This window comes from Schistocerca gregaria, chromosome 9 (genome assembly GCF_023897955.1).
Source record: "Schistocerca gregaria isolate iqSchGreg1 chromosome 9, iqSchGreg1.2, whole genome shotgun sequence".
In the NCBI taxonomy this organism is placed as follows: domain Eukaryota; kingdom Metazoa; phylum Arthropoda; class Insecta; order Orthoptera; family Acrididae; genus Schistocerca; species Schistocerca gregaria.
Window position 1 is genome coordinate 124,057,055 of NC_064928.1, and position 26,213 is coordinate 124,083,267.

Consider the following 26,213-nt stretch of genomic DNA (forward strand, 5'->3'; position numbering starts at 1 on the left):
ATACCCGGAAATTATTAGAAGAACAAATACGCCGGAAAAATTTCAGAAGTCACAACGTAGAAGGTATTGGCGCCCACAACCAACTATACATTGAGCTGTCAAACTACACACCGTGCTGGTCAGCGACAACACGATGAGGAAAACACACTGCCTGAATTTACGTCAACGGCCATGGTAGGTAGCCGGAACGTTAACGGCCTCAAGGCAGAAGATTCCGCTGGTGCACTTCAATTGAAATAACCAAGTACAGTTAAACTCCACCGGAGGGAGGCTAAAATTGGCGAACTTGATAACACAAGTTATTGGACCTGGGAATATCCCAGCAGCCGACAACGAAATCCAAACGACACAATGTGAGCAGTAGTCACTTGCTGTTACATTAAGTCAAAACTCAACTTTCATGCCCAGGATCGGCTAGCTACGGACCACGTAGCAATGGGAAAAGCACCACACACTCGCGTGGACGCTGCCAGCGGCCTCGGCCAAAGACGCACCACGAGACTTTCTCGCAGCTCCACGCCAACCAATCAACTGCCCAGGCACGGAAACGGTGAAAGGACCAAATATACGTCGGCCGATTAGACGACCAACCGAACGACCAACCAACGGTCGTCCAGCTCCAATCTCCCTCCGTCGGACAGGTCATGTGTGTCGCCAGCGGTCGGCGAGCACTGGCTGTCGGCGCCTCTCCGGGGCTCCGTCCCCGACTTCACTGCTGCTGCGTCCCTACAGCACTGCTGGTCCGTCCCGAACTGACTGCCATACACACGACGACCCGGAAATACTATCGGTCGCTCCAGAGAAGGTACGACAGTGAACTTTTCGATAAGCGCTGCTGCTGCCGCTCACGGGCAAGTAACGCAGAAAGTTAGTGGCGCCAGTAAATGGAATAAGAAAACGAGGCTGCAATACCGTAATAGAAGGTGACAAACAATAAATGGGATAAACGCGAGGCGGCATGGCTCTGTGTTTTTCATTAAGAACTTTCGAGTATAAAAAATAACACGAAACTTGCTTTTGATCTTGATGAAAAACGTTCTATTGATTATAAACTATACTTGCATCAAAAGTGATTGCCTTCGTTACATAAAACACAGAAGTTACGTGAAAACTGCTTTTTATTATATATAAAATGTAAACTGTATTTTGGAAGTATATAAAATACACATTGGAGTAACACTGAACTATGTGCGGTTATACACGACTGGCCATTAAAATTGCTAAACCACGAAGATCACGTGCTACAGATGTAAAATTCAAAAGACAGGGAGAAGATGCTGTGATATGCAAATGATTATCTTTGCAGAGCATTCACACAAGGTTAGCGCTGCTGGTGACACCTACTAACTGCTGACATACGAAAAGTTTCTAACCGATTTCTCAAATACAAACAGCAGTTGCCCGGCGTTGCCTGGTGAAACGTTGTTGTGATGCCTAGTATAAGGATGAGAAATGCGTACCATCACAACTTTGATAAAGGTCGGGTTGTAGCTTATCACGGTTGTGGTTTATCGAATCGCGACATTGCTGGTCGCGTTGTACGAGATCCAATGACTGTTAGCAGAATATGGAATCGGTGGGTTCTGGAGGGTAATACGGAACGCCGTGCTGGATCCCAACGGTCTCGTATCACTAGCAGTTGAGATGACAGGCACCTTATCCTCATGGCTGTAACGGATCGTGCAGCCACGTCTCGATCCCTGAGTCGACAGATGGGGACATTTGACGGACAACAACCATCTTTACGAACACTTCGACGACGTTTGCAGCAGCACAGACTATCAGCTCGGAGACCATGGCCGCGGTTACCCTTGACGCTGCATCACGGACAGGAGCGCCTGCGATGGTGTCCTCAAAGACGAACCTGCGTGCACGAATGGCAAAACGTCATTTTTCGGATGAATCCAGGTTCTGTTTACAGCATTATGATGGTTGCATGAGTGTCTGGCGACATCGCGGTGAACGCACATTGGAAGCGTGTATTCGTCATCGTCATACTGGCGTATCACGCGGCGTGATGGCATGGGGTGCCATTGGTTACACGTCTCGTTCACCTCTTGTTCGCTTTGACAGCACTTTGAACAGTGGACGTTACATTTCAGATGTGTTGCGACCCGTGGCTCTACCCTTGATTCGATCCCTACGAAACCCTACATTTCAGCAGGATAATGCACGACCACATGTTGCAGGTCCTGTACGGGCCTTTCTGGATACCGAAAATGTTAGACTGCTGCCCTGGCCAGCACATTCTCCAGATCTCTCACCAACTGCAAACGTCTGGTGAATCCGCCATCACTACTCTTCATGAACTGTGGTATCGTGTTGAAGCTGCATGGGCAGCTATACCTGTACACGCCATCCAAGCTCTGTTTGACTCAATGCCCAGGCGTATCAAAGCCGTTATTATGGCCAGAGGTGGTTGTTGTGGGTACTGATTTCTCAGGATCCATACACCCATATTGCGAGAAAATGTAATCACATGTCAGTTCTAGTATAATATATTTGTGCAATGAATACCCGTTTATCATCTGCATTTCCTCTTGTTGTAGCAATTTTAATGGCCAGTAGTGTAATTATATGCAAAACAAGCAAAAAAAAAAGAGAGAAAGACTGTCGGCTCCTAATATCTCTTACACCATTATATACGTTCCTTTCCCTACCACTGCTACCACTCCTAGCGGTAATGCTACCACTTACTACGACTTTAACGTAATGTACCAAAACCAAACAACCGCAGATTTAGTAGAGCCTAACTCCTATCGCTGTGCCACTTGTCTCTACGGAACTGGTGTCAGGCAGTAGAATCCGTCCCCGAATGCCTGTTGTGCATGGCGAACACAGAAAGGTCACGTGCGCTTGTGTTTGAGTGGAACAAACCAATTGACAAAGGTCGGGTGTGCTTGAGAGGCAACACTACACCAGGACAGGGCCGTTTTGATATTACCAGTTCTGTCACTGCTGCGGCGTATGCTGCTCTCAGAAAAGACCGACGGCGGGCGGTGGAAGACATTCCTCATGCTGGGCTTCGGTCACGGCATTTAAAGTTCCAAAAAAACCGTGCGCAGTGCTAACTCTCGCCGTGCACGGGCTGTCATGATCTTGCTGACATACAAAAACCAGGATGGCTTGCCATTAAGAGCAACAAAACGGGGTGCAACATATCGTCGATGTATGACTGTGCCGTAATAGTATGCTCCCTTAGCCGCGATGTATGACTGTGCCGTAATAGTATGCTCCCTTAGCCGCGTCGGGAATTCTCTCCGCTCAGTGGGTGAGTATTTTGTTGTCCTCATCATCAACTGATCATCATAGTCATCACCCCAGTGTGGCATCAACTGAAGAGACTTTCATCTCGGCAGCCGAACTTCCCCAGATGGGGACTCTCAGCCATCAGTGCTGTACGATCACTTCATTTTCTATTGAGTTGTAAGGATGCCGCGAATGACAACCGAAGGGGTCCGGCAAGGAAATGAAATGGTGCTCCAGACCATCACACCTGGATGTCAGGCCGAATGTTGGGTGACACTCAGGTTAGTACTCCACCACTGTCCAAGTCGTCTCCAGATTGGTCTTCGGCACGGAATCTCTATAACTGGAGTAGAATTGTCTTCAGGGATGAGTTCCACTTCGAAGTGAGGATGGCTGGGGAAGTCTCGTCTGGAAACACCTCGGACAGAGGTGGGCCAACATTTCAGCAAGATAATGACCGTCCGCACATGGTGGGAGTTTTTGCTGCATGTTCTCGTGCCTGCCAAACCATACCTTGGCCAAGAGGGTCGCCACATTTCTCTCCAATTGAGAAGATTTGGACCATTAGGGGAAGTGTCTTCCAATAAGCTATGGATTTAGAAGATCTAACCCATCAGTGAGACATAATTTGACACTATATCCCTCAGGACGACATGCAACAACACTATCAGTTAATGTCAAGACGAATAGCTACTTGGATAAGCGCTACGGGTCGACCAATGCGTTATTGATTTGTTCAATTTGTGAATCTCTTTCTCTTGAAAAAATCATCCAGTTATTCTGAAACTGTATTATTTGTTGGTCCATACATGTAAATCACATCTACCTATTTCCGTCCCATTTGGATATTTCCTTCCTGGTGCGTCTTTCTTTTTACTTTATTTTATTTTTATTTTATTTTTAAATCTTGAATTGCGTTTCGCGCATTAATTTATATTCTTTTCGTACACAATCTTCAACACTGTTAACAATTAATCTGATGTTATTTTTAGTTTCTGGGATAATTACAAAAATCGGACCCTTAGCATTCGAGCTGACGTTTTCGCACTATACAGTCACGGATTCCAACATCTTTCTCATTGTATTTGGTGATGATTTCAAGCAGCGAGGTATAATCTCCACCACTACTGACGTGACTCCCGCAATTTTCATTTCGGAAACGAAAATGGTGCTTCGGTATTTTTAGTTCTGCAACGTTGGTTTGAAGAAGCTTGTTTCCTAACTCATTGTCTCCGTGTAAACTAGGCTCAGTATGGTTTATGTGCCATGTGTCAACAGTGATTCCGGTTCTCCCCTGCACAGCTCGCTTATATTCAATAATTGAGTCACTGCTACTACGTCGTTACGATATGGAAGCGAGCATAAAAGTCGGCGGAGCATCTACTTTACTTGCCCCTCCAGTATGTACGTTTCGTTTGGTACGATCTGCTGTATAAACAAAAAAGGATTCAAAAACAAGCCTCCTGCGGCTGATCAATAGTGTTATGGGCGTTATTAGTCGTTGTGAATATAGAAATCTAATTCACTTAAGTCGAAGTCGAGGGGTTCTGCCAATGGACTTGTTAAAGATGGTGCAGGAGTGGAGAGAGGTTCAGGAGACTCTCTTGCCCTTAGGATGGGAAACTGCCCCTAAAGGTGGAAGCATCGGCAATGATCAACGGCATGAGGATGTACGAGGTAATGGAAATCACAGCATTTAAGACACATAATATTTATCCAAAAGACATGTGGACTTAAGTTAGAAGAGTGTCACGATGATCTTTTCATTGACAGAAGATTCCGGGTCAGTCCCGCATTCGAATCTCCGGAAGGGGATTACCAAGTAGGAGGTAACCATGAGAGAAAGACTGAATTACCAAGGAACGGGTAACGTCCTACGAGTCCGGGAGTGGAATGTTAAAAGTTTGAACGTGGTAGGGAAGCTAGAAAATGTGAAATGGAAAATGCTAAGGCTCAGTGTAAATATAATGGGCGTCAGTGATGTGAAACGGAAAGAAAACAAAGATTTCCGGGTCAGGCGACTGTCGGGTAATATCAACAGCAACAGAAAAATATATAATGGGAGTAGGATTCGTTATGAACAGGAAAGTATGGCAGAGTCAGAGCTACTGCATACTGTTCAGTAACAGGGCTGTTTTCATCAGAACGGACAGCGAATTACCACCGATAACAGTAGTTCAGCTGCCGACGTTGCAAGCAGAAGATGAAGAAAAAGAGAAAGTACATTAGGATATTGAACGGGCAATTTGGAACGTTAAGGGAGATCAAAATCTAATAGTCATGGGAGACAGGAATGCGGTTGAAGGGTGGAGAATACTCTGTTTTGTAGAAAACTTAGTATAATGTCATTTATTGAAACTGAACTACACTGCTCAAACAATCACTATATACACACAAAAACCATTCATCAAGAGCCTCAGTGAGGTCTGTCGGAACTGGTCCTAGCTCGGCGAGGAACTGGCTGTACTGTTTTTTTTTCTTTATTGTTATTTTATACCTGTACATAGGTAGGCCAGCAGCGGCGTAACTGAGCCGCTCTTTGGCCACAGACATGAAGATAGTACAAGCAGTAAGAGATACAAAGAGACATGGAGGTTAAAAAACAGTAGACAAACAGTGTAAAATAACAGAAGCCGTTCACTGTGGAGCAGTCAAGTTAAAAGTGATTCACACAGCACATAACGGAGAGATACAAAGTAGCACACGTGAACGATGGAGCACGGAACAAGAGACACGGATGCACTAACGGGACGACAAAACACATAAGCACTGCGGCGACAATCTCCAGCGGTTGGTGATGCACTTGTCACACGAGTAAGGCCGGGGACCTGCCAGAGGGAAGGGGCGAGGGTAAGAGGGAATGGGGGAGGGGTTGATGCCAATGGGGAGAGGATGGGAGAGGGAGGGGTGGTGTGTGGAAGCCCAGGGAGAGGGGGAGGGGAGGGAAGGAGGGAGGGAGAGAGGGTGCCCACAGGATAAGGAGACGAGAGGGAAGGCAAGGCTCAAAGTTGGTAGGAGGGGTAGATGGAGGGGAGGAGGACATCATCCGGGAGGGGGAGTTGGCGGAAGCCACCTTGGGAGAGGGTGTGGAGAGTGTGAAGATGGAGAGCAGGTGGGATACAGGAGTACAGGCACGGCAGCGGGTTGGGGTGGGAGAGGATGGGAGAGACAAGCGGGTGGGGAGGATCAAGCTTGCGGGAGGTGTAGAGGATCTGTATCCGTTCGAGGAAAAGGAGGAGGAGTGGGAAGGGGATGAGGTCATAGAGGATCCGCGTGGGGGAAGGGAGGCGGATGCGATAGGCGAGGCGGAGTGCATGGCGTTCAAGGATTTGAAGGGATTGGTAAAAGGTAGGAGGGGCGGAGATCCAGGCGGGATGGGCATAACAAAGGATAGGACGGATGAGGGATTTATAGGTGTGGAGGACGGTGGACGGGTCCAGACCCCACGTGCGGCCAGAGAGGAGCTTGAGGAGGCGGAGTCGGGAGCGTGCCTTGGCTTGGATTGTCCGGAGATGACGGGTCCAGGAGAGGCGACGATCAAGGGTGACGTCAAGGTACTTGAGGGTGGGGGTGAGGTTAATAGGACGGCCATAAATAGTAAGATAGAAATCAAGGAGACGGAAGGAAGAGGTGGTTTCGCCTACGATGTCTGCCTGGGTCTTGGAAGGATTGACCTTGAGCAACCACTGGTTACACCAAGAGGTGAACCGGCCAAGATGGGATTGGAGAAGGTGCTGGGAGCGTTACAGGGAGGGGGCGAGGGCAAGGAAGGCGGTGTCATCGGCGTACTGGAGAAGGTGTAGGGGGGTGCAGGCGGAGGCATGTCCGCCGTATAAAGAAGGTAAAGAAGAGGGGAAAGGACAGAGCCTTGGGGCACACCGGCGGAGGGGTAGAAGGTGTAGGAATCCGTGTTGTGGATGGTGACATAGGAAGGACGGTGGGAAATTAAGGAGGCGACCAGACGGATGTAGTTGATGGGAAGGGCAAAGGTTTGGAGCTTGAAGAGGAGACCAGAATGCCATACACAGTCATATGTGCGTTCAAGGTCGAGGGAGAGGAAGATGGCAGAGCGACGGGAGTTGAGTTGTTCTCAGAGGAGGTGAGTGAGGTGAAGGAGAAGGTCATCGGCAGAGAAGGATGGCCAAAAGCCACATTGGGTGGAGGGAAGGAAGCGGTGCTGGTGGAGGTGCTGGTGGATGCGGCGGGTAAGAATGGATTCCAGGACCTTGCTGAAGACCGAGGTAAGGCTTATAGGATGGTAGGAGGAGACAGCGGAAGGTGGTTTATCAGGTTTGAGGAACATCAGGATCCGGGAGGTTTTCCACAGGTCGGGGTAGAAGCCGGTGGACAAGACCACATTGTACAGTCTGGCCAGGGTGGAGAGGAAGGAGGCAGGAGCTTCACGGAGGTGACGGTAAGTAACACGGTCATGACCAGGAGTGGTGTTGCGTTTGGTGCGGAGTATAGCTAGGATGTCTTGAGTAGTGATAGGGGTATTGAGTTCGGTGTGTGTAATGTAGTCCAAGTATTGGAAGCCAGGAGCGAGTGGAGGGACAGAGGTGTCAGTTCGATCGCGGACATCGGGGAAGAGGGAATAATCGAACTGGGGATCGTCAGGGATGGTAAAGATATCCGTGAGGTAGGAGGCAAAATGGTTGGCCTTACTAAGGTTGTCAGGAAAGGGACGGTCATTATGGAGGAGAGGATAGTAAGGGGGGGTTTAGATCCGGTAAGGCGGCAGAAGGCAGACCAGTACTTGGACGAGTTAAGAGGTAGGGTAGCATTAAGACGGGTGCATGTCTGTCGCCAGTCCCGGCGTTTCTTAGCCGCGAGCAAGTTCCGGATGTGTCTCTGGAGTTGCCAGTGGCGTCGTAGTGTGTCCCGGTCACGCGTGTGAAGGAAGGCACGGTAAAGAAGACGGGATTCTCGAAGGAGGAGAACGGCCTGTGGGGGTAAAGTGGGACGGTGCGGGTGGATAGCGATGGTAGGGATGTGGGCCTCCACTGCCTCACACAAGGTCTGCCGGAGAAAGGACGCGGAATGGGTGATGTCATCAGGTTGGTGGTAGGTGAGGGGGTGGCTATCGACTCGGGCAGTAAGGGTATCCCGGTAGGCATTCCAGTCGGCATGGGAGTAATCATGGACATACCTGGGGGGTGGGTCAAGGCGAGGGTCGGGACGGGGGCGACGACCGTCAGATATGGTAAGGAGGACAGGGAGATGGTCACTGCCAATAGGATCAAGGACGTCCACCGCTATGCGGCCTAGGAGGTTGGGGGAGGCCAGGACAACATCGGGAGTGGTATTGGATTCAGGGCGGGTGTGTTGGGGAAGAGGAAGGACATCTCCTTGGAGGGTGGCGAGGAACCGATGCCACCGCTGTAGCTGGCCAGCGGAGGGGCTATGGATGTTAAGGTCGGCGGCAATCACGTAGGAGGGGAAGGTACGGTCGATGTGGGAAAGGAAGTCGAAAGGAATAGGGGCAGTGGAGCGGACATAAATGGTGGCACAGGTAATGGTGAGGCCGGGGAAGAAGAGGCTGAGGATCAGATGTTCTGTGGGGTCAGGAAGGAGGGGTTGGAGCCGAACAGGGATCTGGCGGTGGCGGCCAATGGCGACTCCACCACGCGCTATTGGGAGGGGATTGTTGGAGCGATGAAGGAGGTAGGGCGAGGTGTGGACGGTGATGTGGGGCTGGAGAAAGGTTTCGTTCAGGAGGAAGGCATCCACGCGGTGGGTCGTGAGTGTATGCAGAAGGAGGTTCTTGTTGACAGGAAGGGAGCGGATGTTATTGAACAAGATACAGTGCTGTCGCGCCATGATGGGAATTTAGACGAGGGTGTCAAGACGGGAGAAGGTGAAGTGGGCCTGGTTATGGGAGTAGGTGGCATAGGTATTGAGATGGAACACGGAGCGTGTGGCGAGGGATATCTGCTGGAGGGTGTGGGGGCGCTGAAAAGGATGGACGTTTTGGAGGACAATGGTGACAAAGCGGATGATGTCCTCGGCAGTGGGGGGGGGGGGACGAAGGGAGTTACCAGGGGGGGTAGGGTCATCCAGAGGGCGGACAGGGACGGTGAGTTCAGGAGTGGAAGGGGCTGGTCAAGCCTTGCATTTCTGGGAGTATGTGGGGTGAGGGAGGTTACAGGTGTTGCAGGATGGAGGGGACTGAAGGTTGGGGCACTGCCGGAGGAAGTGAGCTTGCTTGCAGTGCGGGCAGACAGGGGCCTCGCGGCACTCAGATGTTAGGTGTGCATTATAGCGCATGCACCTCTGGCATCAGATGGACTGGGGAGGGGAGCGGGAAGGGTTGACCTTGTAGCGGCGGTTGAAGAGGAGGGCACCCTCCTTAAGGAGAAGGTCGATCGAAGGAGCGTGCTCAGAAAAAACCCGCATAAGGTGGGTGGGGCCGGCAGGGTTGTGGATCCGGCAAACGGCACGAACATCGAGGTAGGGATTCGCCTTAAGCTCTGCCAACACCTCCCCCTCCGTGATCGTCGGACTAAGCCGAGTGATCACAGCGGTGAGGGTTGGCGGGCGACGCGGGGGTTGGGGTTGGCGGGAGGAGGAAGGGGAAGGAGCAGGGGCGAGAGAGGCATTGGGGCCGAAGCGGGTAATGGGGATGCGGGATAGGATGTTCCTTGTGGAGGGTGGGGCTAGAGGAGGTGATAAGGACGGAGTCCCTACGGGGGGTGAGAAGGGAGATAGAGGCGCCAGGAAAGTGTTGGCGGAGGAGCAAGGTGAGGTTGCGGGCCTCCAGGAGAGAGGGATCTGGATGGGAAAGTAGGTATCTGTAGGAGGGGGTGGTAGAGGAAGCGGTAGAAGGGGCGGGTGGGGAGACATCCATGGCATCTTTGGGGGGAGGAGGGGGAAGGGGCTGTGATTTCTTGGGAGGGGATTAGGCAGGGGTGCCACTTGGACGTTTTACAGGATGGGAAGAGGGGCGGGGTACAGGAGCAACCGGGAGATGGTGGGAGGAGGCAGGTCCCGGCAGTGGTGCTGGGGCCGGTGCTGCAGATGATGCAGGTGCGGACGCAGGTGCTGGTGCCGGTGCTGGTGCTGGTGAAGGTGAGGCACGGGTGGTGGCTCTCTGAGCCACAACCCTGGCGGGGGCTGCATGAGCGGATGAAGTGGCGTGGGGGAGTGGAGGGAAGGGGTCAGGTGAGGTGGCTGGGGGAGAAGGAGCGACAAAGGGAGCTGGGGAGGGAAGGGTGTGGAGGGGTGGGATGTAGGGGGCGGGGGGTGTTTGAGCACACCAAGTAATGGTGGTGGCAGCTGCTGAGGGGGAGGTGTAAGTTATGGCTGTGATAGTGGCGGTGGTGGTAGGGGTGGTCATGGTGAAATGAAACAACTGAACGGGATGAGGGAAAAAGAAACACTAAGGATGACAGACAACGAAGACGAATATGAAGGCGAAGACGGCGGCGGCGGCCGCTGCTGCGACGGCGGGGAGCGGGGTCCGGGTCCCGCCCTGCTGCTGCGGCGGCGGAGGAGGACGGGCTCGGCGGCGGGCTGGCGGAGGCGGCGGCGATGACGACGAACGGGGCAGACTGCGTCAGCCGGCGACGAGGACGGCGAGCAGGAAGGGCTGCACCGGCGACAGGAGGTGCGCTGCGGGGGCGGCGGCTGCTGCTGCTGCTGCTGACACTGGTGCCTGCGCTGCCGGAACTGTTGGAACTGCAGGAACTGCTGGAACCGCTGGAACTGCCACGGGAACCGCTACTGGAACTGCTGCTGCTTCTGCTGCTAAACCTATCGCTTCGACGATTGCGGAAATCAATCCTCGAAGGGCGCAACTCTCATGAGTTCCGCCGAAGATGTGGCTGTACTGTTGCTGCGCTGGCCTTATAAAGCCGGAGGAGGTCAGTGGAGTACTCCAGCTTTCCCTGTATCGGTGAGGCGACCTCTGCAGAAAAAGGTTCGCATTAGCCTCTAGCAAGTTCTGTTTGTTTTGAAGAATTGTTTTCCTCTTGCTTGCGCCTGCAAGTGCTTGTGTATGTTATATGGTACACAAGGGTGTCTTGAGTGTAATCTGCCTGGGAGGGGCCGTCTGTGGCAGATGCAACAAAGGGGAAGGAGTAGAGCAAAGGGGTTGCTGGAGAAAATGGGCTTTGTAGTAGGAATGTGAGAGGATAAAAACTAATTGAGTTCTCCAATAGATTTCAACTAGTAACGACGAATACTCTGTTCAAAAATCACAAAATGAGGTGACACGATCAGAAAAGGCCAGGAGACACTGGAAAATTTCACTTAGATTACATCGAACTCAGGCAGAGATTCCGAAACCAATAGGAAGTTGAAGACCAATGGACACCCCAAAAAAGCGCAGTCGCAAGTGGGAAGAGCTTAGGTACAAGGAAGGCAACTATGAAGAAACCATGGATAACAGAAAAAAATACGTCTCTTACTCGAAGAATGGAAGAAGTTCAAAAATGTTCCGGGAAATTCAGAAATAAAAGTTACTTAGGAATAAAATAAACAGGAAGTACACGGAAGCTAAGGCGAAGTGGCTCATTAAAAATGTAACGAAACCGAAAAAGAAATAACTGTCGGAAGGACTGACTCAGCGTACAAATGGCTTTAAGCACTATAGGACTTAACATCTGGGGTCATCAGTCCCCTAGACTTAGATCTACGTAAAACTAACTAACCTAAGGACATCATACACAGCCATGTCGGCGGCAGGATTCGAGCATGCGAGTGCAGTAACCGTGTAGTTCCAGACTCAAGCTCCTAGAACCGCTCGGCCACCGCGGCAGGCTGACTCAGCCTACAGAAAAGACAAAGCAGCTTCAGTGAATATAAAAGCAACGGGAAATCCATTGTTAAATGCTGAGGGGAAAGCAGATAGATGAAGAGAGTGCACTGAGAACCGCTATAAGAGGAATTGTCTGATGATGTGACGGAAGAAGAATCAGGAGCCAGTAGGTAATATGAAATAGGGTATCCAGTATTAGTATCAGAATTTGGAAGAGCTTTGGAGGAGGAATAATCAAATAAGGCAGACGGAATAGATAATATTCCATCGGAATTTCTGAAAACAACGGTGGATGTGGAATCAAAATTAATATTCGCGCTGATGTGTAGAATATATGAGACTGGTGATATACCATCAGACTTTAGGAAAAAAGATCATCCACACAATTCCTGAGGTTACAATAGGTGTCATGTGCTGACAAGAACAATGCAGAGAAATGACAAATAAAATCGAGGAAGAATTACATGATGATCTGTTTGGCTTTAGGAAAGATAAAGGTACGAGAGATGCAATTCTGAAGTTGCAGTTGATAATGCAATCAAGGCTAAAGAAAAATAAAGACATTTTCATAAGGTGTGTCGATATGGAGAAAGAGTGTGACAATGTAAAAAGGTGCAATATGTTTGAAATCCTGAGAAAACTAGGAGCAAGATATAGGGAAAGACGGATAATACCAAACAAACAACAACCAAGAAGGAACGATGAAACGTGAAGACCAAGAACGAAGTGTATGGACTAAAACAGACAGGGATGTAATGTTTCGCTCCTAGTGTCCAGTCTGAAAGTCGAAAAAGCATATGACTGAAATAAAAGAAAGGTTCAAAAGTGAGATTAAAATTAAAGGTGGAAGATATAAATGTTCAGATTCACTGATGACACTTGTAACCTTAGTGAAAGTAAAGAAGAATTACAGGATCTGTTGAATGGAATGAAGTTTAATGAGTTGATCGAAGAAACACAAATCTACTTAAAAGTAGCAGAAATGAGAACAACGAGAAACTTATCAAAATTGGTGGTTAGAAAGTAGATGAGGTTAAGAAATTCTGCTACCCGGGGAGCAAAATAAGCTATGAGGGACAGAGCGAAGGGGACATAAAAGGCAGATTAGCAATGGTGAAAAGGGCATTCCTGGCCAAGAGAAGACGCTGGTATGAAGCATAACATTCGGATTAATTTGAGAAAGAAATTTCTGAGAATGTACGTTTGCATGATTCAAATGGCTCTGAGCACCATGGAACTTACCATGTATGGTCATCAGTCCCCTAGAACTTAGAACTACTTAAACCTAACCTAAGGACATCACACAACACCCAGCCATCACGAGGCAGAGAAAATCCCTGACCCCGTCGGGAATCGAACCCGGGAACCCAGGCGTGGGAAGCGAGAATGCTACCGCATGACCACGAGATGTGGGCATTAGTACGTTTGGAGCACAGCATTGTATGGTAGTGAAAAACAGACTGTGGGAAAACCGGAACGGAAGAGAATCGTAGCATTTGAGGTGAGGAGCTAGAGATGAATGTTGAAAATTATGTGGACTGATAAGGAATGAGGAGGTTTTCTGCAGAATCGAAAAGAAAGGACTATATGGAAAACACCGACAAAAAGAATTGACAGTACATATGTTATCACATCAGGGAATAACTTCTATGGTACCAGAAGGAGCTGCAGAAACGATAGAGGCGGACAGAGGTTGTCATACATCCACCAGATAAGAATAAGATTGACACTGCTATTCGTTATGAATTGTGCGGCTGATCCCGGCGGAGGTTCGAGTCCTGTGTGTGTGTTTGTCCTTAGGATAATTTAGGTTAAGTAGTGTGTAAGCTTAGGGACTGATGACCTTAGCAGTTAAGTCCCATAACATTTCACACACATTTGAACATTTTTGAACTGGAATTTGTCTTGCACATAACAATTGAGGATGTAGGTTGCAAGTGTAAATGTTGGTACAGGAAAGGAATTCGTTGCAGGCCGTGTCAAACCAGTCAGAAGATTGATGGTTCAAAAAGAAGTGTGGAAGTCTCCTGCAAACAAATTTATGCTGTGCACTCGCTCATCTGCTGCATTACTACAGCCTCTGGTGTCGTAACACCACTGGACGTGGTTCTGACTTATGTAATGTACACAATTTAACAAGAGAATGATTCTCCCACAAGGCATGATCTGATGTGAATGTAGCTTCGTAAACGTACACACTAGCGGCGATTTTGTAAATGATTAGGGTTGCGATTACATGTGGCAGGTGTTTGTATTTATAGTTACCAGGCAGGTAGGGTATATAGGTGGCGTGAACAGTGTTAATTGTCGAGTGATCCCTGGAAAGGACAGCAAGATACTCTGTACTCTTGTGAGACAGCTTTATCAGCACCTGAAAGATTGAAAGGGGCCTCGTTGTGGGTCTCCAATTGGCCGGCTCGTAGAATCGTGTAATATACACATTTGTGAAACTTGCTGGCAGATTAAAACTGTTTGCCGGACCGAGACTCGAACTCGGGACCTTTACCTTTCGCAGGTAAGTGCTCTACCAACTGAGCTACCCAAGCACGACTCGCGCCCCATCCTCACACAGTTCGAGTCTCGGTCCGGCACACAGTTTTAATCTGACAGGAAATTTCATATCAGCGCAAACTCCGCTGTATAGTGTAAATCACATTCTGGAAACATCCCCTAGGCTGTGGCTAAGCCATGTCTCCGCAATATCCTTTCTTTCAGGAGTGTTAGTTCTGCAAGGTTTGCAGGAGAGCTTCTGTAAAGTTTGGAAGGTAGGAAACGAGGTACTGGCGGAAGTAAAACTGTGAGGACGGGGCGTGAGTCGTGCTTAGGAAGCTCAGTTGGTAGAGCACTTGCCCGCGAAAGGCAAAGATCCCGAGTTCGAGTCTTGGTCCGGCACACAGTTTTAATCTGCCAGGAAGTTTCATATCAGTGCACACTCTGTTGCAGAGTGAAAATCTCATTCTGGAATTACAATTCTCTTCTTCTATTGCTTATGTCTTTTATCCCGCAGTTGTGGCAGGATCGGCATGGTTACAATCGGATTTGGCATGGTTAGTTCGAAGGCATGACCGGATGCGTTTTCTGCCTCACCCTGTACCCCTAGGTCGAGAAAAGTGTACCCCAGCTGGCTGTGTTTAATGTAAGCCATGGGTGTTCCAAATGTCTGAAGGTCGTGTAACTGAGGTGAGGCATGGGGAACAGCCCGGTATTCACCTAGTGGGCTGTGGAAAACCGCTTAAAAGCCACATCCAGTCTAGCTGGCACACCGGCCGTCGTCGTCAATCCGCGAGGCGGATTCGATTCGGGCCGGCGCGCCTACCTGAGTCCGGGAAGCAACAAATTAGCGCTCTCGGCTTACGTGGCGGGTGATAATACAACAATCACAAAATGCTATTCAAAATCCAGTGATATTACAATGCCACATAACAAATCAACGATTTGGTGAAAAAACCACCATAATAAAAAATATAATTAGGCATGTAATGTTGAAACATTATAAGAAGCAATACCACTAAAAACAAAGAGCATAAAATCCAAACAACAACCAAAACAGTTCCCGAGTTAAGTTCATATGAGATGTTTGGGGATAAACACATTGTAACCAATTGAGACACCAAGGCTAAAACCACTTCTAATAGTAATTTTTTAGAACGTTTCTCTTCTCTTGGCTAAAAGCGGTTTTTTATTTTATTACTTAAAAATCCATGCAAAGTCACAACCACAAGTAACCACTTTGTTATTGGAGGTTACCGGTATCGGTCTGTTTCAGACCATCTTCAGACCTACCACCACCATGGTAGATGGTGGTGGTAAACGGAGCAGGCACTACGACCCCACGAGCGGCAATTGATAAGGAGAGCACTGCAACTGTTGCTTAAATACGTAGCTCTCAGTTCCTATAAAAAAAGAACCTTCTTGCGGATGCGACTTTGCATGTCCATTTTTAACTTCTAACAGTGTCGCACAAAAATTGTATTTATTCATATTCTTACAACATGTGTGATCTTGTTGTCCGCCACTAACCAGTTTTATTAAACTAGTTTACCAGCTAACTGAACGTGGCACATACACAATACACATCATATTATCAAACAGCATCAATATGAAAAATCTAACAGTGAATTTAACCATCAGCGAAATACGTGCAGATCTGTTTTCCTATCCAAATATCACAGCAGTGAAATTATTCCTACTGTATAAAAGTGTAAGATTTTAAAAAGGGGGAGAGGGGCAGAGATGTGAGTAAAACATACTCTACATATTACATAATACAGTATCCAGTTCCTCATTTGGTTATACTATTTGTATCCTCGTACCACTGATATGGATTTGACGTTCAAGTTTTTATGCTGCTGCCATTCTGAATGACTCGTGGTAGTTGGATTGCCTAATCTAGCTGCTAAAAAACACATAGCTACGTACATTTTCATGTGATGTAGGTCTTATCAAACGCTCAGTTTGTTTTTTTCATGTAACATTGCAGTATCATGTGACATTCCTATAGCATCATGTGACTGTTGTATTTGCATATTACTGTACATGTGTATGTGTATTTTTGTATGTGGTAGTTTACACCATATGTTTGATTTGTTTTATCATTTGACATTGTATCATGTAACACTATAATAGTGTCATGTGACTACTATATTACATAATATCATATTGGAAAGGAATGGAAAAAAATAAGAAAAAAATAATAACAAGGGAAAAGATAGATAAAAAGGAAAAGGTGGGAAAGGAAGAAAGAAAAGAAAATGTACTGAGAAAAAATATTTATATGCCTCTGTATCATCTTTTATGGTATTCGTTTTCGTGTAACTTCAGTGCATGTGTGCCTCTCTGGGACTGTAATGCGGTGTAAACATATTTTGGTTCCAAAGTCAATGAAGCAGAGCTATTTTGGTTCCTAAATATGTGTTGTTCTTTGACCTTGATCTTTGACTTTGATTTTTTTACTTTGACTTGTAGCTTCTTTGATCAGGACTTGTGTGTTCGTGTATTGGGTGTTGGCCTGAGGACTGGTGCTGTGCACTTGCGGCTGATACATGCTGTTTCCAATGTTCTCTGCTGGCCGAAGCCGGAAACATGGCGTTAAGTACCACTTCAGCGTTTCCATGTCAACAACTGTGTACACATCTCTGGTTAAATAGGATGTATGGCATGTGGAGTTGTCACAATATATATTTTTCGTAAATATACTTAATTTTTCGGGCTAATAAGTCTCATGAAAATGTAATTTGCGCCGATATTAACATGTTTCACGTTGTTTCTGATTCTGTGCTAGCACTGTGAAGATGGTCCATGATCGAAGTCGGTAGTGAATAAAAATATTGCAAGACGGTTCAGTGTGTCATCATGCATTTCTCCAAGTTATCGATGGTGCTGAAAGCCACCTGAAAACAATTTTTGTTCTTCGGAATTTTCTTACTTGTATTCATCTCTTGGTCTGCATCTTGCGATTCCCCTCCCTCCCCCCCCCCCCCAAAAAAAAAAAAAACACACACACACACACACATACCCACACTTCCCTCCAGTATTAAATTTAAATTGGAGATCCGCTGATAACTCAGGATATGTCCTATCAACCGATCCCTTCTTGCCTAACAAATTTCTTTTCTTCAGAGTTATGTTCAGTACTTCCTGGTTAATTGTGTGATCTACCCATCTTCAGAAAAGACTTACTAACACTAAAATCTAGATTCGATGTTAATAACTTTCTCTTTTCATTGACAGCCTACATTTTATATCCTCTCTCGTCCACCGTAATGAGTTTTCTTACTGCCCAAAGAGCAAAAAACATCTGTGACTCTAAACGTCTCATTGCCTAATCTAATTGTCCTTGCCTCACCTGGTTTAATTCGACTACATTCCATAATCTTTATTTTGTTTTTATTGACGTTCACCTTGTATCCTCTTTTCAAGATGCTGTCCATTCTGTTCAACTGCTATTCCAACTCCTTTTCTGTCTCTCACAGAATTACGATGTCATCGGCAGTTCACAAAGTTTTTATTTGTTCTCCCTGAACTTTAATTCCCTCTCTCACCCTCTTCTCAACCACTGCTTCCCTTTTATGGCTCTCGATTCTTCCGATTCCCTCTTAGTTTCGCTAGAGGTTGTAAATAGCTTCCACTTACTGTATTTTACACCTGCTACCTTCATAATTTCAATGAGAGTGTGTAACGTGTTGAATACACGGAGTAGCCGCTTGGGTACTCACTTTGCTCTAATTTTTTTTTTTGGGTTCTGCACAAGGCACATATTGTCTCAGTAAACGAGCAGTCATTGAACAGATGCGTGCTGCTTTGCAGCGGATGTGTGAATGAAGCTGAAATTACCTCCTTTAGACATCCACCCCCAAGCCAACCCCATCACTCAACTTAAATATGGACTGTCTTAGATAAAGTTAAAATTCCATTGTCCCTTGATGTGGTGGAGCATAATATTAATTAAAAATGATATCCTCTGATATGGAATTTGTTTAGTGCTAAGTAAGTTACAAGGAGCATCCAGGAATATTGTAATGAATGAGAAACATAGATGAAAGGTTTTACAATAATTCGCTCAACTATTTTACCACCCATTCCCGATCCCGTAATATAAAAAGGATGAAAATCTGTTTTAATTGTGATGGTCTTGAGTTGTAACAGTTACGAGAGAAGCCTATCACCTTCCTCAATTACTGACATTTCTGCCCACTCATAACGCTCTATTGCACATTCGCTTGTATGGTGATCGTATAAGAAACTTGCATTCGAAAGACACCCATTTCGCGACATTTATTGTGGCTGATTACTTTTTGAGCCATTTCTGTGGAATAACCGGACGGCATACGAAGTACTCGTGCGTGTGCCAGCAAGTCCCTCTAATACAACATAGCTGGTCATCAATGAAAGGGATGGAGATTAACCCGTAGATGCGATGTACATACACAAATAAACAAATATTTATAATTTCAGAAAAAAAGATCATTTATTCAAGAGAAACAGCTTTAGATCTCTGGCCGTAATGCAAGCATAAGGGCCATTGATTGATAATAGTTGCTGGACCTGCTCCTGAGGTATATCGTGCCAAAATCTGTGTAACTGACTCGTTCGATTGTCAAAATCTCGAGATGGTTGGAGGGTCCTGCCCATAATGCTCCAAACGTTCGTATCTGGGAAGAGATGCGGCGCCCTAGCTGGCCAAGATATGGTTTGGCAAGCACGAAGTCAAGCTGTAGAAACTGTCGCCGCGTACGGGCGGGCATTATCTTGCTGAAAGGTAAGCCCAGAATAGGTTGCCATGCAGGGCGACAGAAGGGGACGTAGAATATCGTCGACGTACCGCTATGCTTTCAGGGTGCCGCCTATGAGAACCAATGGAGTCTTGCTATTAAAAGAAATGGCAAACCAGATAATTACTCCTGGTTGTTTGTACGAATGGCGAGTGACAATCAGGTTCGTATCCCACCGCCGTCTGGGAAGTCTCCAGAGACGTCTTAGCTGGTCATCTGGGCTTAATTCGCAATTAGATGCGAGGCTCATCGCTAAAGACAATTCTACTCCACTCAGAGAGATTCCAGGACGAAGACGCGTTTCGTACATGCTATACATGCATTTACTTTTAAATATTTGTAGCCGCCCGGTGTGGCCGAGTGGTTCTAGGCGCTTCTGTCTGGAACCGCGCCAATGCTACAGTCTCAGGATCGAATCCTGCCTCGGGCATGGATGTGTGTGATGTCCTTAGGTTAGTTACGTTTAAGTAGTTCTAGGTTACAGATGACCTCAGATGTTAAGTCCCATAGTACTCACAGCCATTTGAACCATTTTTAATATTTGTACTTTATTAATTCCACCTACGCGCCGATCGTATTCATAAATAAGGAGAAATTCATTTTGAGCTGATAAACCCAGGTGTTCTACATGCAGCATTGACATATTCCTTTTTTACATGATGGTGTATCTTATATACCATAATATCTAAACGTAGATAGCAGTCGTTTGTTTCTCTTGATTTAAATTATGTCGTTGGACGACACATATCGAACATGCAGTTTTTTTGAAAAAAAGTAGTACTTTTGGATTATTTATTTGGATATAGGAGTATTAAATGGATTAGACAACGTCTGAAACTTTGTAGCAAAGGACAGAGTACTCTTTCCTTAAGCATGAAATTTTTGTTAAGAAATTGTTCTATATTTCAATGTACTAATTAGATTTATATTACTCCCTGAATAAATTCTAGCTGCATGTCAACATTATTTTAGTGCTTTTTATTATCATGAGCTAGACCATAATGATTGTCGTTCCATTTACATCTGCACTGTGTAGCCTAGACATTGAGCGATGCATGTGAAGTAGATGTTAAAATTATAAAAGTATTGTTATTGTTTTTAACGTCAAATTGCATGTAACTTTGAGTGTATGGCACTGTTTTTTTAAATAAAAATATAGTTTCTAGCCATTATGACGAGAAAATAGAAACATAAATATGGGCATTCAGATAAAAATAGGCCGGCCGCGGTGGTCTCGCGTTTCTAGGCGCGCAGTCGGGAAACGTGCGACTGCTACGGTCGCAGGTTCGAATCCTGCCTCGGGCATGGATGTGTGTGCTGTTCTTATGTTAGTTAGGTTTAAGTAGTTCTAAGTTCTAGGGGACTAATGACCACAGCAGTTGTGTCCCATAGTGCTCAGAGCCATTTGAACCATTTTTTTCCGGATGTAAATTACAAACATGGCACAGAGTACGCCAGATTACTGATATCCTTCCTTAATGACAACTCTCTTTTTAAGTTACTTGTCAACATTTAACATACTGCGAACCTGATAATCTCTTCGTTCCCTAATAAACGTAATAAATATTTTTATCTTGCAAAATTTGTGAAAGTTATATACTTTAATTGTACACATAATTTCTACATTTCTCTGGTTTCCATTAAGTATTATTATAAATAGAAATGGTTCTTAATAATGTATTAACAATTACAAGGAGTTATGTAGGGTAATTCCTCGAGAGAGAGAGAGACGATTATTTTTGTAATGCGATTCTGGGACATCGAAGTCATTTTATAATAACAATGAAAAAAACACAGTTATCTAATACAAAACATATTTGCAATGTAGACAGAAAAAATTCGTGAAAATTGACAACTATGCCGCTAAAGAAAAAAAAAAGTTTACTCGTCCATCTAACCCGGACTATCCAGAGGAGATGGTCCGGCGATCACTAGGTATCAAATTCAAACCAGTCTGTGAATTTCTGCAATGTTTTATTGATTACAACATGAAATACACTCCTGGAAATTGAAATAAGAACACCGTGAATTCATTGTCCCAGGAAGGGGAAACTTTATTGACACATTCCTGGGGTCAGATACATCTCATGATCACACTGACAGAACCACAGGCACTTAGACACAGGCAACAGAGCATGCACAATGTCGGCCCTAGTACAGTGTATATCCACCTTTCGCAGCAATGCAGGCTGCTATTCTCCCATGGAGACGATCGTAGAGATGGTGGATGTAGTCCTGTGGAACGGCTTGCCATGCCATTTCCACCTGGCGCCTCAGTTGGACCAGCCTTCGTGCTGGACGTGCAGACCGCGTGAGACGACGCTTCATCCAGTCCCAAACATGCTCAATGGGGGACAGATCCGGAGATCTTGCTGGCCAGGGTAGTTGACTTACACCTTCTAGAGCACGTTGGGTGGCACGGGATACATGCGGACGTGCATTGTCCTGTTGGAACTGCAAGTTCCCTTGCCGGTCTAGGAATGGTAAAACGATGGGTTCGATGACGGTTTGGATGTACCGTGCACTATTCAGTGTCCCCTCGACGATCACCAGAGGTGTACGGCCAGTGTAGGAGATCGCTCCCCACACCATGATGCCGGGTGTTGGCCCTGTGTGCCTCGGTCGGATGCAGTCCTGATTGTGGCGCTCACCTGCACGGCGCCAAACACGCATACGACCATCATTGGCACCAAGGCAGAAGCGACTCTCATCGCTGAAGACGACACGTCTCCATTCGTCCCTCCATTCACGCCTGTCGCGACACCACTGGAGGCGGGCTGCACGATGTTGGGGCGTGAGAGGAAGACGGCCTAACGGTGTGCGGGACCGTAGCCCAGCTTCATGGAGTCGGTTGCGAATGGTTCTCGCCGATACCCCAGGAGCAACAGTGTCCCTAATTTGCTGGGAAGTGGCGGTGCGGTCCCCTACGGCACTGCGTAGGATCCTACGGTCTTGGCGTGCATCCGTGCGTCGCTGCGGTCCGGTCCCAGGTCGACGGGCACGTGCACCTTCCGCCGACCACTGGCGACAACATCGATGTACTGTGGAGACCTCACGCCCCACGTGTTGAGCAATTCGGCGGTACGTCCACCCGGCCTCCCGCATGCCCACTATACGCCCTCACTCAAAGTCCGTCAACTGCACATACGGTTCACGTCCACGCTGTCGCGGCATGCTACCACTGTTGAAGACTGCGATGGAGCTCCGTATTCCACGGCAAACTGGCTGACACTGACGGCGGCGGTGCACAAATGCTGCGCAGCTAACGCCATTCGACGGCCAACACCGCGGTTCCTGGTGTGTCCGTTGTGCCGTGAGTGTGAGCATTGCTTGTACAGCCCTCTCGCAGTGTCCGGAGCAAGTATGGTGGGTCTGACACACGGGTGTCAATGTGTTCTCTTTTCCATTTCCAGGAGTGTAACTCGTAGGAAACATTCAAACTAAAGAAATAAACGCTTGGTCATCGAAAAAATTTGCACCGTTCAAGCTTCTAACATTTAAACATTATGAAACACAGCAAAATTGAAAATTTGTTTCTTACCTCTTTCTTCGCTTCTCAGATTTACCACATGCGTAACAAGTAAAACTGAATTTTGTTCAGCTGTCATGCAGACAACGGCTTCAAATGACACATCTGTGTGTCAGCAGCCTTCCCCACAGCCAGAACAGACTTTCTCGTCAGAGTCTTCTCTGTCATCCATGTTGACGTCAGGGTCTCCTGAGCTGGACTTTTCGCTCCTGGTCTTCTTCTTGGCTAGTGGAGTTTTTGGCTTCTTCCCTTTTTGCCTGTTCACCTCCTCGTCTTCCCCCTTAGGCCTACTGGCTTTGTTATTTCGCAGTTTAATGTTTTCCCTAGCATTTAAACTTCTAGCAACACCTGTAGCAACACCTCATGGTGTGATTTTTTTTTCACCTCTACCATCCGAGAGATTTTATTTAGAACTTCCGTTGTTGACTGAATTACCTCTGCGTCAGTTGGCTCCTCTGGGATGTCTTGAAAACTCTTAGAGCACAGCTAGGATCGGCGCTGGTGGTAGGATGTGCTTCTTCCTGTGTTCTTTGTGCTGGTTCTTCGGCGTTGAGGCAGGAGTGCTCTGGAACAGTTGGCATATCGTAAGGCAAGGTGCCAGTTGCCCTAAATCTAGGCACGGCGTTCGCTACCGTTGCTGCTTTTGCCCAAGCAGATCCCAACAGTTCGCAGAATTGCAGCCTTGTTATATGTCTGGCACGGCTATTGTAGGTGAAACTGTTACGAGAAGAGTAGTAAAACGTCTTCAAATACTTGTAGAAACTGTGGTCAAAAGCCTATAGGAATTGTGTCGTATGACTCTGCTCGCTCTAACATGTCAACCATTGAGCAATGCGAGGCATGTCCATCCTAAATTAGGTCTTTTTAAGCTTGTTTCCTCCGAAGAAAATGACCTCTGAGCTAAACATAAAATATTGTCAGAAGTCGCACAGACTGACTTCTCATTCATCACAATTTGTGATCCAGGTGGCATTCCGTCAACAAACTCTTGTTTCGTATTCTTCCCCTTGAGAATGCAGTAGGGACGGCTGTACACTCCTTCAGCACTGAAACAAGCAATAGCTGAAATTTTTCATCCCTAGTAATAGTCCTCAGATTTTTTGAGCCTCTCTTCGCTCTTTCTTTCCTGGGTTTATTATTCTACTGTGAACCACTCTCATCTACGTAAAAATGTTACCTGGTTTCCGCAATTCTGTTTATCCACACTCCTCCAGCTTTGCTAACTGAGAACTTGAGTTTCCGTGTCAAGAAACTTTCAGACCAATCATAATCTGCTTTCTGACGTTCGCTCTTAAAATTATGGAGAATTTTGAGACGTTCAGCTGATTTGAAATCTATCTCTCGAATCGTTACTCTATTGGGAGACAAACCGCTCGAGTGCAGTTTTATTACGTGCTGCACCATTTTTTTTTTCAGTATCTGCAATAGCAGGTGGTTGTCTAATACGATGTTTCGACAACTCGTCGGACTTTAGTCTTCTTTATAATGTGGTTGACGGTAGGTAGTAGTGTCTGGCAGGTGCACGGACACCCACTGCGCGGCACCTCACAGCATTGTAGGTGTCCTGCAGAGTTTCTTCGCTCTAACTTCGCCTTAGGAACCTGCTTGTCTTTCAAAACTTGTCGGCACTTTACTGCATAAATAAGAATATAAAAGTTTACTTTTAGGCAGTTACAATGAAAAGTTCAGGGAGATGACTGTACATTGCAATACTAGTTTGTACCAAATTATCATAGTTAAATCAACGATTATATTAACTGTCTAATTCCAACAATCAAATTTTTATATACAAAAAATAAAATAAAAGACTAATTTTAAATAGAAAATATTAAGAACTCAAATAGCACTGATCTACATCGACATCTACATGGTTACTCTGCAATTCACAAGTGCCTAGCAGAAGGTTTATCGAATCATTTTGATACTACTTGTCTACCATTCCACTCTCGAATAACGCATGGGAGAAAGGAACACCTAAATATTTCCGTTTGAGCTCTTATTTCTCTTATTGTATTATGATGGTGAGTTCTCCCTGCGTAGGTGGGTGTCAACAAAATATTTTCGGATTCGGAAGAGAGAGTTTGTGATTGAAATTACTGAGGTAGATTTCGCCGCAAACAAAACCGCCTTTGTTTCAGTGACTGCCACCCCAACTGGCGTATCATATCAGTGACACTCTCACGCCTTTTGTGAGCTGGCCTTCTTTGGACTTTTCGATGTCCTCCGTCAACCCTACCTGGTAAGGATCCCACACCGCGCAGCAGTATCCCAGCAGAGGACGGACAAGTGTAATGTAGGCTGTCTCTTTAGTGGATATGTCGCATCTTCTAAGTGTTCTGCCAAAAAAGCGCAGTCTTTGTTTCGCGTTCTCCACAATAATGCCTATGTGGTCTTTCCAGTTTAAGTGCTCAATTTAGTTATTTTCCTTGTAGTGTTTATTTTTAAAATAACAGAAGTAGTTACTGGTGGTGCTGAAAACCACAGTTTTCCATAACAGCACTGAACAGCGTCCCCAGTCACCTGGTCCCTCCCTCCCGAGTTTCCGGAAGAGCGGTAGCTGTCCATCATAGCGGCCTGAGACGCTTCTAACCTCACTACTAGAGTCGTAAGCAGGTGACTAAACGAATACTGGACGCTGGTCAGGCTACTCAGCATAATGCTGGTGTGGAAAAGGTTTATTGGAGGTGGAGAGAAACCTTTCACGTACCTAAATTCACATTTACGCAGGCCATCGAGAGAAAATTTGAAAAAAAAAAAACCAGGTTAACAACGCAAGGCGTTCATATCCCATCACCTATGTAGCTACAAGGCCGCCGATGGCGCATTCAAAAGGAGTAGTTAGAAACTGGTCTGTCTCAAACAGTGGTCCATCTCACTCAGTGGTCCATCTGTCCCAGAATTACCCTATCTATGTTTTATGCTGTATATAAGATGGTAATCCAGTCAACCGCCGCAGTGACAGATGATGGACGTCGCTGCAGTCGTTGTATTTCCGCCACTTCTCTGTCAGTCACCAGCTGGAGGTGAACATGAACACACGTAATCTGGCGCAACACAGTTATGTTTATGTTTGTACATTGTAAGTTTGCATTTGACATGCCGGTTTGTGGTGATCTTCATTATTGTAGGAAGTGTATGTGCATTGTGAAGTGACTTGTAATACAGGTGGACAATATGATGAAATACTTTAAAGCATAGGGTATGTTATAATTCCATAGGTTATGTTGCAGGACAATTTACCGAACTATGATATGACTGTACAGCATTTATCCTACCAATTTCTGTTCATCCTCCTGCAGAACCGATGATGACAGCCTAGTTCATCCAATAAAATGATTTTTAGCGATCTTGGTCTGTGAAGTTTTCTTCAGTTACCAATGCCTTAGCAGGTTTCTGAAAGAACGTG

General features: G+C 46.4%; 1 non-coding gene across 1 annotated transcript; it reads right to left on the reverse strand.

The window, feature by feature from the left end:
* Positions 1–14,479: 14,479 nt before the first annotated feature.
* On the reverse strand, positions 14,480–14,554 carry Trnas-cga (transfer RNA serine (anticodon CGA)). The gene has a single exon. It is a non-coding gene; the product is annotated as a tRNA-Ser (tRNA).
* Between the last annotated feature and the right edge of the window lie 11,659 nt (positions 14,555–26,213).